Genomic DNA, 10,412 nt, shown 5'->3' on the forward strand with positions numbered 1-10,412 from the left:
AGTTCACAAGGATATTATAACTCAACGCGGTCTGCACGTGTACGTGACGGTGAGATGAGAAGCGAACCCTAAAGTATTCCGACTGTTGAAGCGTATAAACAGTCAGATCTCAAATTTTGTGTAAGAAATAAAACTACCAAATTTGAAGACAATATTTTAATAGATTAAATTTATTTTATATTTCAATCACTTCTTTACTGGCTTTAATAAAATCAAATTCTTTTAATACATCGCATAATTTAAGCGTTTAATATTTGTATATTTATATCAGTTAAGTTTAGTTGTTTGGCTCACTTTTATTATTTTGAAATTCTTAAATAAAGCAGCGAGTTAGTTAAAATCCTTTGCTTTAAGTTTCAATCACTTCTTGCTTGTTTTTAATAAATTTAAAATTAAGTATCTATTTTTTGCCTATTTATATTATTTGAAAGCATTTTCCTTGATCGTTTTCATTATTTTGAAAATCTCAAGCAGTGCAGTGAGTAACTGAAAGTCGAGCACACTCAACTGAACTGCTACCACTTGATATATTTTTTTTATAAGTTGTTCAGCTGCCGCGACTAAAGCGGTAAATGTTTGGACATTGTTTTGCATAATTTTCTATGGCCATGTTCCTTTTTTGTTTGAGGACACCATAAAAAAACTAGCAGAAAATTTGAAGTGAAAGCATTTGCTGCAGGCAAGGCGTTAAAGCCAGCATGATGGCAATTGCGTCGTTGTTGGCCAAACCGAACCAAACTGAACTGACCGGACCTGGCCGAAAGTGGAAATGAGTGCAAATTTATGCAGAAAGTAATTAAAAGTGCCGTTGTTTCATTCTGTCCACTTCTCTCTTAGTTCTGTTCTGTGCTGTTCTGTTATTCTTTTGCTTTTCTTGCTGCTGCTGCTGCTGCTGGTCACTCAAACGACCTCAACGCCTCCTTTGTGGACACAATGGGGCGTGGCAGCTGGCAGCTTTTAGATGCTTTTATGATTTTGACGTGGCCCATAAAAAGGAAATTTAATGAAGTTGCAACATAAAAATTGCAAGGCCACCTTCGGGCACTTTTGGCATTTGGCATTTGGCCAAGTGCTTAACGCATTTGCTGCTGTTGCTGTTGCCTCGTACCACAAAATCTAAAGAGCAAACACCTTAAGCTAACGAGCTGCCTGCCTGCCTTCTTGCCCGGACTCGCACTTCATCAAAAGGCCTAACCCGTAGTCGACAGCCTCTCACTTAGCCATGGCCACAGCAAAAGGTACAATCAATTTTACGGCTGGCCAAAGCAGAACTCAACTCTTGGCTGCCCGTTTGCCTGTTATTCGCCTTGATGCCATTGGCAACCTGCTGGGTGGCTGTTTAAGAGCAAACAAAAACACGACTCACACTCTTTGCTGTGGGCCCACTTCATTTAAAGACTAATTGTCAACATGCCTCCATGTACAACACCATGGGCGTGGAATTGGGGCTTAACGAACAATTTGTTCAGTTTCCCCATTTTCCACTTTTCATTTATTAAAAATTTAAAAGCTTAGCCAAGCTAAGCTAAGCTAAAAGGACAGTTGAACTCCCTTTTTGCATGTCCATTTATCCTAATATTATGAACATCATCAGCATCTATTTAGCTGCTAATTTGTTAATATTTGCTTAGGCGTTGACCTTTAGTTGATGAATAACTCAACTGGTTTGCCTTTCGCAAAAAGTATCTTCATTATTTGCTAGATTATTACTTTTATTATCATCATCATAAGTGCGCAACTTGTCAACTCATTTGCTAATCTTGATCATCATAACAGACACGAGCTAAACTATTGTCATCATTCCACACATTATTAATAATATCACACACAAGTTTTTGGCAATTTGTTCAACTTGATCTGCAATCGCCCCACTGTCATTATCTTACAGGATATCTGAATTGTTTGCGCTTTTGAGCGTAGCTCGCCAAGTATCTCTTTTTTCTGGCCATGAGGCAATTCTCAATTAACACAAGGCTCATGCCCAAAAAGCAGCCGAGAGCTGCTCAGTCAACAGCTCAGCTCAGACCTACCTAGACATGGCTTCAAGTGCCCTTTGACGCTTATTGTTCACCACTCTTTGCCTCACGACGCTTTTGTCTGGCCATATTATGGAAGTTGGCAGTTGGATGGTGGTTGGTGGCAGACACCCGTCGCCTATTAGAAGCCAACGGCAATTTCGTGCTACTCGTAAGTAAAATGTATGGCCTTATCTCTCTGGATGCCACGACAATATTAACACTTGACTATAATTCCAAGTGCTGAAAGACCAGCAAGCGAGCGCACATTGTTGGCTATTTTCAAGTATAAATAGCCCCAAAGGCAACAACAAGCAGCAAAATAAACTCAAAACAAAAGCATGCAAAACGAGCTGGCTAAAAGGGCCAAAGGAGCAAAGGGGGCAGAAGCTTGATAAATAATGCCTGAATATGCGACGTGTTAACAACGGCTTGAGACGCAATGGATACCACAAGGGGCATCTAATCTCACGTATTCCTTGTATTTATAAACTTAACGGCCAACGCGGCGTGTTGAACAATAACTAAAGGCGTCACTAACTAAACAACTAGCTCAACTAGTTAGTAAGCACAACTAGTAGACACCCTCTAAAAGCAGCTTTAATATTATATTACATTCTGTAAGTGCCCCAACATCGTATTTTATGATTTATGAGGCATTAATATTTGATGAGCCAAGCAACTAAATTGCTTGTCATTTAACCACTTGCTTCTATTAAATACACATCAAATTGTTATGGATTTATTTATTGAATGTCTACTTAGTAGCCAGTGCTTAATAATTTCAGTTTCCATAATTGATAGATGAGTGCATTCAATTCAATTGATTACAAAGCAATGCAGACATTCTGCATAATTTACTTCATCATTTATCCTCTTAAATATGTTGCAAACAGTTTTCATTTTCGATTTACAATTTGAATGTAGTTTATGGTTTTCATTTTATTACCAAAAGAAATCGAATATAGTTTAACGTAAAAGTTTGATGTATAAAAAAACCATTATGATTTTATGGCTGTCCTCGTAAAAATCGAACTTTTATTGTCAACCAAAGTTTAACTTGTTTTCAATAATATTTCCCATTAATATTTCAAAGCAAACTAAATTAATTACTGTACAATTATGTGGTTAAACATATAACATATTTAATAAATAAACTCTTATTGATTTATTTATTGACATTTTGTTTAAACTTGCCAAGAGCAAACGGAATAAACAGAGGGAAGTGTGCATAGGCGTTGTTTGCTCTTAGCTTAGGATATGCTCATAGAAATGCTGGGTATAACAGCTGCATACAGTGCCAAATGTGACACACACAGTGACACACTCACATCCACGCATACATAGACAAATATGAGTTTGTTTTTGCGACTGGCTGTAGGCATTTATGGTTTAAGTTGCCAACTTTTGTTGTTTTCTTTAGTCATTTTTTTGTTTAGTGCGCGTCGCACTGGAAATTCTATGCCGCCATTGACTGGCACACATACGTACATGGATGTCGTTATATATATGCACACACACACAGAGACACATGTGTGTTAAAGTTTGTTTTGCTAGTTGGTCGGTTGGTTGCCTGTTTTTGCCTCGCTGCCTCTGCCTTGGCCGTTTGGCTAATGCCAAATGGCTTTTGGGCACAAGACAATCGAGACACCCACACAAACACATTATATATATATACACATATATATATATGTGTAAGCAGTGGTATCTGTGACAAGGGCAGGCAGTCAGCTATTCAGCTAAACGGCAAAAGGGAGACAAGAACAACAAAAAAAAAAGGTTACACAGATTTCATGCCCCAGTGCATGCAGCAGCCAACTTATAAAAGATACCAGCAGCTAAACACACACACCACACACACACACACACATACAGTACACACATATGAGAAATACACACACATACAATTATGATGACCAATAAACGGACATTGCAAAGCAGAAGGCAACTGGGCCATTTGCCGCTTGCTAGAGAAAGCCTTGAAAAATTGCTGGCGCTTCAATTGAAACTTCAAGAGTGCAACATAACAACAACAACAATAACTGGAATTTGTTGCTGTTTTGCTATTATTTATGGCTTTATTATGCTGCGGGTGCCCGGGGCCACTTTTTATTTTTCTCGCTTTCTTTTTTTATTTTTGCAGAACTGGCACAAAGCGCAGCTAATCAACGATGAAATTCCGTAACATGTTACGAGTTGTGTTGCGTATACGCCACTTGGGCTCCAACTGATGTGTGTGTGTGTGTGTGTGTGTCTGAGAGGGTGTAAATGTGTGTTTGTGCGGCATTGCGCTTTACAATTTGAAATAACATTCCAGCTCACATGCTGAGTGTGTGTGAACTGTAATAAATAACTGCGGAAAAACTGTGGCTTCATCAGCGAATAAGCGATTCGGAAATACTCTTTTGGGTGGGATTAAGGCAAAGTTTAAATTGTTTATGCAAAATTACAGACAGTCGACGTGTATGTAAAGTAGAAAATTTTGGAATATATGTATGTACTTTGCAATTTCTATGGCAAGCAAACAAAAAAAAAATAAATCAAAAATATTTGAAATAAGCATTGATCTAAATCAGTTATTATTTTTATTTATTTGAACTAAAAGTGTATTGATAGAAATAAAGTAAAGCTAAAGGATTTCTTAATTCAAATTTGCATTTTATTTGAAGCACTTAAATACAATGTGAAATTATAAAGTTATCAACCAATACTGTTTAAATAGTTTTAGAGATACACTATAAATAAATAGAAGAAATTTGACAGTACATATTCAATAAAATATAGATAACACTTAAGAAAATTGTGAAATAAGAAAGTTATCAAAATCTAAATAGCAAGATAAGAAAGTTACCTCGACTACCCATTTATAGTATAGTACAATAATACCATATTCTAAAAATATTCCGCAAAAATACAAAAATATACTATAAATATATAGTACTACATTCAAAATAAACCATAGATTATAAAAAATACAAGATTGTCAGCCAAAGCAACTAACCCCTGCAATATGTAGGCATTTTTCCCCCTCACAGAACTATTTCGTAAATAACTTGGACAATTTTTATCCGATCGCAACCAAAGGTTCAGTAATCATACTTACTGTAGTTATTACTGAATGTACCTAGTATTAAAAAAGTTAAAATAGTTTGAGAAATAAAATAATATTTTGTTTAAATAGATAGTTATAATTAAAAAATGAATCTAAAAACATAATAGTTAATCTTGATTAAAAAAATCAAAAGCAGAAAGCTATTAGCAAATGCTGTGAAAATAGTTTGAGAAATAACAAAATGAAAAACTGGAGTTTCTGAAATGTAAATTTCCGTATTGAATAGTCTTTATTCCCCATAACAACTAGTCAACACATTTCGAAAGAGTATCTTAATTATATTATATGCATGTACAATTAGTTTTGTACATGGACAGAGTCACAGAGCCTGGGGAATGCGAATGCGAAGTGGAAATGTTGTGGAAATGCCATTTAATTGTATTTGAGCTAGATAAATAGCACAACGAAGGGAGAGAGAGAGAGAGAGAGTTGTTAGCCATTAAATAGCGTAATGATAATTTGATTGAATTTGCGATGCGATCAATCATCAATCACTCTGCTCTAATCCCAGCGCATACATAAATATTGAATGGATTGGGCCAATTATCAAATTGCCAATTGCAAGCACACACACACATACGTAGGGAAAGTGTTATTAGTGTAAGGGTGTGGGTGTGTTGGTGGCACAGTGTTAATTGAAAACTAATTGGATCGGCCGTCAACTGTCTGAGAGATAGGATAATCAATTTGAAAATGAAAATTTTTGGGTAAACACAATTAATATTTTCATAAATCAAATATTTCAAAATGCCAAAAAGCAAACAACAACGTTTGGGAGCGAGAGTCCTTGCCAGCGCCTGATTGCCTGCGTCAGCATAATTGAGAAGATGTTCACAAGAGCGTGAAGGGAGAGAGAGAGAGAGTGTGAAGGGAGAGGGAGAGCGCCTGCTTTTTGCATGTGTCGTTTCAATGAAAGTTTTGAGTGGTCAAATAATTGAATTGAGTGAGCCTCTACGCTTCTCTGGCTGCATTGTCCTGCGAGCCCCATCAATCAGTTATTCCAAAATGCAATTAATATACGCATACACATTTAAGCAGCACACACGCACACGCACACACACACACACGCACAAGAGTGGCGAGCGAAATTCATAAATTAATTAAGCAGAAGGTCAGAGCCGAGAGTTAATGCAGATGAATGCCAAATACTAACTTTCACTTAGCCACAAAAAGTGCTCGGACATTCGTGGCCCATAAATTGTCATGTTAAAGAGCGACCCTTTTATATAACATATTTGTATATATATAATGTATATATCTTGCGTATGTCTAAATGGCGCTAAATCGTCTCGCGTGTGCGGACTTTACGAGCCTTCACTTGTAATACGCTGTTCATATATCACGGCAACACACGGCGTATGCGTGATGATTGGCACTGACACGAGGCATTCGAATGGTTTTCCAAGCGCGCCTTAGAACACGCAATACACAAATTGACAAAGCACACACAGCCAGATGAAAGCGAGTGAAAGAGAGGGAGAGTGGGAGTGAGAGAGAGAGAGAGAAAGTTGCTGTGTAAACATGTATATTGGCACACAAATAGAATACGCTTCAATAAACAAATCCCTGTCGACTTTTAGGCCGTGTTTAGTTGGAGAGATACAAAGAGCAAGCGCTTTGGCATTAGGCGCAAACCAATTGGTTAACCCAAAGGCAAATAGGACAAACGTCTAGCAGGTAAACGACAGCACAGCGTGTCCCCTTATTAACAAGTCCTTTTGGCCACATGTTTGGGGGGCTCAGCTCATTTGCAGAAGCAACTTCTGCTGCTGCTTCTTGCCCTTGGCGAAAACCAATTCAAACATATACACACAAATCAAAGCTCTAAAGAAAATGGAAAATAGAAATAGCAAATAGACCAAAATGCGAAGCGCAAAAAGGAAACGAAAGACAACAAATCAAAGCAGCTGGATAGGAAAGAAAGCCAGACAGACAGATAGCGGGAGACAGAGAGAGAAATAGAGAGAGAGAGAGAGAGAGAGAGAGCAACAAACAATTACGAGCAATTTCATTGCCACAAGGACTATGGCTTTGTTTGAGCCAACAAAACTACATATGTACGAGTATGTGCGGCCAAGAAATTGGGTCTAATTGTAATTTAGATGCAGTCTGCCAAGAGATCGATATGGACGATGAAGGGCATTAAATTACGCGCCGATGGAAATACACTTTGCCACAGACGATGAGAGCGAAGGACAAAGAACGGAGGAGGATGTGTTGGCGGCACGTTGACTCGCTGCCAGAGACACACTCGACTCGACTCGACTATCTGGCCAGCTGCGATTCGAGTATCATTCATACAGTCACAGCCAGCAGAGCACACCCAAAAAGGAGGGAGCGGGAGGGAAGTAACGGCGACTGGCTGGAACAGTTTTTGTTTGCTTGGTCTGCGAATGCAAACAGAATGCAGGGAGAAGGGCAGAGAAGCACAGTTTGCTCTCGCCTATTAAGCTATTTTAAATGTGTCACACACATGCGGTCGCACACTCTATAACCCAGTTGATAGTTGTCCAAGGTCAGCACACACACACACGCTCACACACATCGAACATCTGTAGACCTTAAACACGCATGCGGAGCGCAAAAGCGTTGCATACTTTTTGGGGGCAACAATTTTGACACTTCATTAGTTGGCATGAATGAATATTTCCGTTATGTATAAATAATGCTTGGCACGTTAGCGTGATAAAAAAAAAAGCGAATCGCAGTAAGTAAAAACGTAGCAAAAGAAACGCAAACGAAACAGGGAAGGAACAGTAAAAAAATGAAGCATTGTACGCAAGTCAAAGTCAAAGTTTTATGATTTGCTTACGACGCGAGGCGACGCGACGCGACGCCACAAAAGTTGCCTCAACAAAATCGAATTGAAGAAGAAGGTGTGCAAAACTTTTGATGCGAAACAAGAAAAATTATGCCATAAAAACCTGGCGGCTACTGTGCGCTAGATTATTCTCTCTGTTTTGTGTGTGAGTATCGCCGACTTTTATATTCATGATTTACGATGCAAACGAACCAACGAATGAACGAACGCAGCTCGAATTCCCCCCGTGGCCAGGTGAAAACAAATCAACGTGGTTTGTTTTGTTTCAGCTTCAGCTTCTGCTTCTGCAACGGCTGCTGCTGTTGCTTTTGCTATTGCTTCCTTCCCCCATTGGTTTGGCTTAAGTATCAGAAGAATGCATCAATCAAGTGCGAAACATTAAGAACTGAGCAGACAGCTAATCAACAATGCATACTATGATAAGCCCCTAAGGATATTACACTAATCGACTGCCGACTTCCAACTGCGTTTCTCCATTTGCCAACTGCTTTAATAGACTGTTGACCTACATATATTTTGTACTCACTATCAAACTGATTTTATTGTTATGGGTGTTTAAAGTCATTGTGCGTTCGAATTTCAACTAGCAAATTTGTTTGTATGCTGTGTGCATTGTAATTAAAAAGATGAATATCAGCGTGTGCAAATATGAGCTTTGTAATTAAAATAAATCAAAATATGTAAATAACGGCAATAAACTGTCATATTAATTGCACAATTCGGTTTAATATTGATACCGGAAAACAATTAATATCAGCTGTTAACCTATAAATAACAATACACAACAAAAAAGGAAAGCAGAGTTGAAATTGTATATTAAACAATTAGTTAACAGCTTGTCCTAAGAATAAATTGCTTGTAAATTCGTAAAGCGTTCAACTTTTCATGTAACGATTTTGAAAAATCGAACTTGAATCAAACTTTTGGCGTTCGATTTCACACACCGTTTATTTACGGAAGTTGAGACGCTTTTTGTTCTTTGAATTTAAGTTCTAACGTAACTTTTATGCAACTATTTTGCAAGTAGTTGGATATTTCCATAAATTAGAAACATATTGAAGTCGGTCAATCAGCAACTTTGTTTAGATTTCAATTCTGGCAAAATGGCAAAAGTTAAACAAAAGTCAATTGATTACCTAGTCGTAAAAGTAAATAAATCTTACAATGTGCCAAATAGTTTGGAGCAACTCAACTGTTAAGGCAAGAGACAATGGCAATGTCAGTTGGCCTCTGACATATGACAGAGAAATGCGAGCATCCCACAACTCAACACACAAACATACCGAGATACATATAGAGTATAACACTATGTATATATGTATAGTCGTATTTATGTGGATATCACATGAGAGTGGCGAGAAGGTTTCACTAAATGCATTTGCGTTGGCGTTTGCTGTTGCTGTTGCCGTCATTGCCATGAAATGTACAAATTTATTGAGTGCATGTCGTATACGTAATATACAAGCAGTTGCCTTAGCTCACAGTTCTCCTCACAAGTTGTTGCTGTTGTTGTTGCTGTTGTTATTGTTATTCAGCTGTTGACATAGTGCGTCTGCGGCATTTTTAACGTGTCTGACATAATTTCAAAAGGCTGAATCTGGCCACAGAATATTTTTAGTTGCACTTAAAATGTGCTTCTTGCTGTTGTTGTTGCTGTTGTTGTTGTTGTCGAGTTGCTAAGGTTATTTCCATTGCTAAAGTTGTTGCTGCCATTGGTTGCTAGCTAGCAATGTTTTTGTCGACGGTCGTCGTTACTAAAAATAAAACAACAGCTCGTTAGCTTTCTAAGCTTCTAAGGGCGCGACCGCGTCTCGTTGTCTCGTCTCTCGCACTTTGCTCTTCTCTCTCTCCTCTTCTCTTCTCGTGCCCGAAATAAACGCTTCATCCGCATATATTTAATATTCTCTTTTTTTCACTTTTCCGCCTTGTGTTTTGCCAATTTAATTAAATGTTGCCAGCTACCAGCAACAAAAGCAACACTGGCAGCTAACAAATTAATCATACGTCATGTTGTCAGCTTTATGAAAACTTTGCATAAATCTTGATGCAAAATGCAACCGGCTGTAAACGTTGTGTGCACCCAGTGAAAGTGTGTTGTGCTTGTGTGTGTGTGTGTTTGTGTTTGTGTGTGTTGCTGCCAGCGGCAAATTGTTTCAAATATGAGCAATTTTGCGCGAAATTGAAAAATCCAACGCGAAGGCAACGAAAAAAGGCTTTTGTTGTCACTGCCATTGACAAATTTGAGTTTGAATTCCGCCAACCTTTGCCACAGCAAAAAACGAATAGACCGAAAAATAGGGAAAGAGCGAAAGCGACTGCGCAACAAATATCAACAAACGAAATGAAAGTAAATAACGCGTTTTGCTTTCATTTTGTTTATAGAAAAGTTTAAATTGTGTCAAGTTTTTTTTGTGCTTCTGCGCCGCCACCGACGCCAAAATGCAAAAACTTTGTGTCCGCATCG

The sequence above is a fragment of the Drosophila sulfurigaster genome, chromosome 2R (genome assembly GCF_023558435.1).
Source record: "Drosophila sulfurigaster albostrigata strain 15112-1811.04 chromosome 2R, ASM2355843v2, whole genome shotgun sequence".
In the NCBI taxonomy this organism is placed as follows: Eukaryota; Metazoa; Arthropoda; class Insecta; order Diptera; family Drosophilidae; genus Drosophila; species Drosophila sulfurigaster.